This window comes from Mus pahari, chromosome 3, assembly GCF_900095145.1.
Source record: "Mus pahari chromosome 3, PAHARI_EIJ_v1.1, whole genome shotgun sequence".
Lineage (NCBI taxonomy): Eukaryota > Metazoa > Chordata > Mammalia > Rodentia > Muridae > Mus > Mus pahari.
Genome location: NC_034592.1, coordinates 103,979,268 through 103,985,295, shown reverse-complemented (window position 1 = coordinate 103,985,295; position 6,028 = coordinate 103,979,268). Strand labels below are relative to the sequence as shown.

General features: G+C 43.6%; 1 protein-coding gene across 1 annotated transcript in view; it reads right to left on the bottom strand.

The window, feature by feature from the left end:
* Snap23 (synaptosome associated protein 23) overlaps nt 1–4,323 on the bottom strand; it is a 33,497-nt gene extending 29,174 nt beyond the window's left edge. Inside the window, exon 1 of the mRNA XM_029535747.1 lies at nt 4,215–4,323. The gene's annotated coding sequence lies outside the window, so the exon portion shown is untranslated. The remainder of the gene's footprint in view (nt 1–4,214) is intronic.
* Between the last annotated feature and the right edge of the window lie 1,705 nt (nt 4,324–6,028).

The window sequence follows — 6,028 nt, the reverse complement described above, 5'->3', positions numbered from 1 at the left end:
AACTCACTTTGTAGACCAGGCTGACCTCGAACTCAGAAATCCGCCTGCCTCTGCCTCCCGAGTGCTGGGATTAAAGGCGTGTGCCACCACGCCCGGCTTGTACATTCTTCTAAGTGGATAACTTTAGCCATTCTTATGTGAAGCTCCCACACCCAAAGTATGCAAATGAGACAAGTTTACCACAAAAATTACCATATTTATTATAAACATATATGTTTCAAAATATAGGGAAACACATGACTCAGTGAAAAAAATCAAGCAAGTCAGAGGGAACCACTAGAAATCAGGAACCAAAAGACAAAACAAAACCCCAAATTACACTTCAGTTTTACAGAATTGGGTATTTTAACTGGTGTCTAATGCCCAGCCTTCAAGCCTCTGTCAGCTTTGGAATTTCCACAGTTCTACCCTAAACAGTTTGGGTATAATCCTGGGGAGATATGATCGATGACATTAATAGTGCACGTGTGGAAGGTAAAAAAACCACGCAGACATTGGCAGCTCCTCTGCCACTTGTCTAGGGAAGATGACAACCTGGCAGATTAAGTATGTTAAATAACAAGTTTAGGTGAGGATAGATGACAACGCTTCACCTTACATGGAAACTCCCTCCAAGCCTCTCAGGTTAGTGGATTCAAAAATGCATCGTATTAGATGTGTTCAGGAATTTCCAAGAGAGCCTAAAACGAGCAATGGGTATATACATGTGGAGAGAGCATCAGTACTGAGGTTTCTAAAAAGAATAATTCCAAAGAACATTAAAGAATGATGTCCCTGGGGCCAGTGAGGCTGCTTAGTAGGTAAAGTGCTTGTTCACATACCTGATGACCTGAGTTCCATTCCAGGAATTCGTAAGGTGGAAAAAGAGAACTCTTACAAGCTGTCCCCTGACTGGGACATGTGTGTACACTTGCTGTGGTGGTTTGAATGAAAATGGCTCTAAAAGACACATCTATTGAATACTTAATCCCCAGTAGATAGAATGGTTTGGGAAGGAAGGATTAGAGGGTGTGGCCTTGTTGGAGGACCTGTGTCACTGGGGAAAGGCTTTGGGGTTTGAGATGCCCATGCTAGTCCCAGCTCTCTCTGCCTGGTGGTGGTGTCTCAAGATTGGCGTTCCCAGCTATTGCTTAAGCTTGCTCTCTGCCTGCTGCCACGTTCCCTCACATGATGGTCATGGACTTTAGCCCTCTGTGACACTGTAAGCCAGAATAAGTGCTTTCTTCAGTAAGTTGCCTTGGTCAAGGTCTTTTGCCACAGCAATAATAAAAATGAGCTAAGACAGAAGCTGGTACTATTTAGACCGTGTTAGTTTCAAATCAATCTGGGCGCTCAAAATGGCTCAGCAGGCAAAAGTGCCTGAAGCCAAGCCTGATAACCTGAATTTGAACCCTGGTACCCTCACGATGGAATTAAAGAATGGACTCTTGCAAGTTGTCCTGACAACCGTATGTGTGCACACCCTCCCCCACACAAAAATGATAATTAAAATATAAAACAACAACAAAAACCCAGCAATACTCCTGCCTCTGGTTCCCAAATGTTAGGATAACAGGCAAAAGCTGACATAGTGTTTTCAAATTCGGACTATTGCTTACTTAACTTTTATATTTTAGTTTCTTTTTTTTTTTTTTTTTTTTTTAAGAATTATTTATTATATGTAAGTACACTGTAGCTGTCTTCAGACACTCCAGAAGAGGGAGTCAGATCTTGTTACGGATGGTCATGAGCCACCATGTGGTTGCTGGGATTTGAACTCCGGACCTTTGGAAGAGCAGCCGGGTGCTCTTACCCACTGAGCCACCTCACCAGCCCTATATTTTAGTTTCTTAATTGAGTAAGAGTAATCATGCTTAAATCCAGTAAGTATTACAGGGTTCACTCATGCAAAACATTTATAACAGCACCTATCCCTAGGAGAGCAGCTCTCAGAGGAAAGCGTACGTAGCACACAGGAGGAAACCTAGGTTTAATCTTCAAGTACCAAATGCTAAAACAAAACAGTGCCTAGAACAGAGTGTTCAATATGGTTTATATGTAGATATATATATTCTTTCTGTCCTGGTCTAAACAGTAGCAGCTTCTACCTTAGTTCATTTTTACTATTCTTGGAACAAAGGACCATGAACATGGCAACTTACACAAGAAACCATTTATCCGACCATCATGGTCAAGGAGCACGGCAGCAGGAAGAGGGAGCTTGAGCAACAGCTGAGAGCTCAGATTTTGAACAGCCACCAGGCTGAGAGAACTAACTGGGAGACATATATTTAATATGTATCTATTGTTTAATTGTTGTTCAGAGATGAGGTTTCATGAGGTCGCTGAGGCTGGCCTATATAACCATCTCAGCAGCATTAAATATGTGATCATGGAACACTATTCTCAGAGCATAAATAAGCATTACCATCTTAATCAGAACAACTGGAATTACTCACAAAAGACTCTCAGGATCGGGGCCTGTTGACATTCCCTGATAGAGGATAGGGTGTCACTAGACACTCACCTGGGACTCCAGCCACCCACTCCCAATTCTGGCCCAGTCTTACTTGGTTTTATGGGTTGCTACAATGTAGAAAGGGGACCCCGCCCCAAAAAGAAGCCACCTAAAAATCAAAATGAAACAAGAAGTCTCGCGAAGAATGATAATTATTTAAGGTACAGGCTAAGTTTAATCATTTAACTTACTTTAATATGGCCTGTCCCAGAAGCATGGTAAGAAAAAGTGTTTCCAATTTGTTATTATCTACTTGAATGAATTCTTTCGCATAACCTCTTACCAAAAGAACAAGTAACAAGTGCTCAGTGGAATCCTCGGGCATCAACTTTGCCAGTAACAGAAATACTAACTTTTCTTACTTTGCTATGAAACAGCTTTCACAAATTTGGACTTCAAAGGACTTAAGCTTTGTGTGTATGAGAATGCCTTTAATTTCAGCACTTGAGAGACTGAGGCAAGCAGATCTCTGAATTCCATGAATTCCAGGCCAGTCTGAGCTACATAGTGAGATCTTGTCTTTTAAAAAAAAAATGCTTTAAAAGTAATGCCTCACTGGACCAAGCTGACCTTGAACTCACAGATATCCGTCTGCCTCTGCCTCCCAAGTACTGGAACTAAAGGTGTGCACCACCACTGCCCAGAGCCTCACAGAATTTACGCATAGTATTTTCCAAGAAAAAAAAAAAAAAAAGAACGTGAGAAGGATCTGTTTTACTTTGCTATGACTGAACTACTAGCATTTTACCAGGACATCTTAAAATGCTCTTAAAAGGCAGCAGGACAAATGACGTTATTTCTATCCTTAAAATATCTTCAAGTAAGAAACTTTACTATTGGGGCTGGAGAGATGGCTCAGCGGTTAAGAGCACTGACTGCTCTTCCAGGGGTCCTGAGTTCAAATCCCAGCAACCACATGGTGGCTCACAACCATTTTAATGGGATCCGATGTTGTCTTCTGGTGTATCTTAAGACAGCTACAGTGTACTCATGTACATAACATAATAAATTTAAAAAAAAAAAAAAAAACAACCTATACTATTTTCACAAGGCTGAGAACACTGTCAAAAAGCTGCCAGTTTCTGAGCTCTCCTGTAATCCCATCCCTGACCCCAGCCCCCCAGCGCAAACCTACCCAGATGACAAACAGCAGAAGGGAAAGATCTTTTTCCTCAACTCGGATGTCTTTCGCTTCCTCTACCACCAGTTTGCTTTTCCAAATAGTGCAGTGACTAATGATTAAGGACGAAGGAAAGAAGTGTAACAGTACTTTAAAATACTTTCCTCACCCACGAACCGAATTGAGGAAAAAAAAAATTCATCTTTTGACTGACCATATTCTTGGCGCTTTCCCGCGGGGAAGCCTCAAGATAAGCAGGGAATTTCCTAGACAGTAGAGCCTGCAACGCCAGGACCCTCGGGGTCATTCTTCTAACAACTATTTCAGAACTATGTGTTCATTAGGGCCACCGGACAGTCTGTTAATACTGAAGGTGAGGCTGAAGGTGAGGGATGAGGAGCCGAACCACCCAAGTACAGGGCACCACCATAGCGCCTCCCTTCCTGCGAGGGCTCGCGCTGGTCGCCAACGCCTGGCGATCTCCTTCTCGGCCCAATCCACCAAGAACTGGCCGGAGCTCCCTTCTCCCCTCAAGTCCGACCCCCAAAACGTTGGACCACCACCACCACCCTCTTTCTCCTTGGGACATCATCCTACCTGTCCCGCTGATCAGCTCCCTCAGCCACTTCCCAGAAGGCTCACCGGGCTGCTCCGGCCACTCCTCTCCAGCCCCGGCAGTTCTCGGACTCTACAAGACCGGACAGGGTGCGCGTTCGCGCGCGCGCATGCGCCCGGAGGACCTGTGCGCCTGCGTAGTCGCGGGGCGCCTCGGGGCAGACACACCTCTACCGCTGGAGCCAATCGCCGCGGAGGGGGTGTTAAATCTCCTGCCACGCAAGCGGAGATCCTGGGAACTCACCCGTTAACCCGTCGGATTCTCCCTGGGAGGAGTTCGTCCAACCAACGTACCTGAAAGGCAGTCTTGTGCGGGACGCTTTAGTGTTTGAAGGCCAAGGAAAAACTCCGACTGCCAAAGCCTACAGGGTGTTGTGGCCCGTTTAAGCGAGGGAAATAGATGCGTAAATACCTTTCAGTTAACAGAATACGGTCACAGAAATTCCGAGGCACCTTTGGCCAACAATGAACAAAACATTTATTTTGAAGAATGTCTGAAGGATTGACGCAAGAAATTACTCTTAAAGTCACGAAGGATAAGTAGGAGTTCCTCCGGAAGTTCACGAGATAAGAGTTTTCCAGGCAGTGGAAACAACAACAACGCGGCGCCTTCTGGAAGTTTCTTGTTAGAAGTTTAAGATTTCGCTTTCTGAGACAAAAGAAAATGGGAAGACATGGTAGCTCACACCATGTAATCCTCAGGCTATCAGAAGCCGAGGCTGGAGGATCACTTGACACCTGGAATGTAAAGCCAGACTGATAGTGAGATCCTATTTCAGAGTAGACTATCACTGGGTTGGAGGAGAGTGGAAGAGCCCTTTTAGCCCGAGACCACCGCCATCAGGGCTGAGGATCAAGCTAGAGAGAAAGCTAGATCTTCAAAGGTCTTGTAAATTTTGGAATAATAAACCTAGAATTCGTTTTATGCCCATTGAGTTACTGAAGGATTTTAAACCACTTGCCCCAAGAATTCTTCCAAGCACCTCTAAGAGTAAAGCAAAATAAATAAATAAATAGCTGGCAATATAGGGAGTAAAAACTATTTCAAAGAATTAGCCTCTTCTTAAGAGAGAAGAAGTCTGAGAAATATCTTTTGAATTTAATACCAAGAGATTGGTAATAGTTAATAGACATTGCAATAGTTTGGAGAAGAAAGAGAAATGGGGACATTATAAAATGCTTTTGGAAACTTTGGCTTTGTCAGAGAAAAAGGAAGAATGGTGTTTTCTATTCGTTTTTATTTTGTTAGGATGAAGACAGGAGAACTCTAGTATGGGAGAAAAAAACCCAGATGAGAAAAACAGTTGAATTTTAAAAACTCAAGGGTGAGATGAATAAAGATCATGATTGGGTTAGAGCTGCAGTAGTCAAACCACTGATGAGAGTTGGTAGTGTACACCTTCAATTCCGACATCCAAGGGGATCTTTGTGAGTTTGAAACCAGCCTAGTTTACATAGTAATTCTTTGTCTCGAAAGTAAATAAAATTATGGGCTAGAAAGATAGCTGTTCTTCCATAGGACATAAACTCAGTTTCCAACACCCACCTGGTAGGTAGCTCACAACTATGTAATTCCAGTTCCAGGTGATCCAAACCTTCCTCTGGCTTCCACAGGCACATGTGCAAGGATGGTACACAGACAATCATGCAGGCTAAATACCCATACACATAAAATATAATTAAAAAAAATCAGCCGGGGGTGGTGGTGCACGCCTTTAATCCCAGCACTCAGGAGGCAGAGGCAGGCAGATTTCTGAGTTTGAGGCCAGCCTGGTCTACAAAGTGAGTTCCAGGAC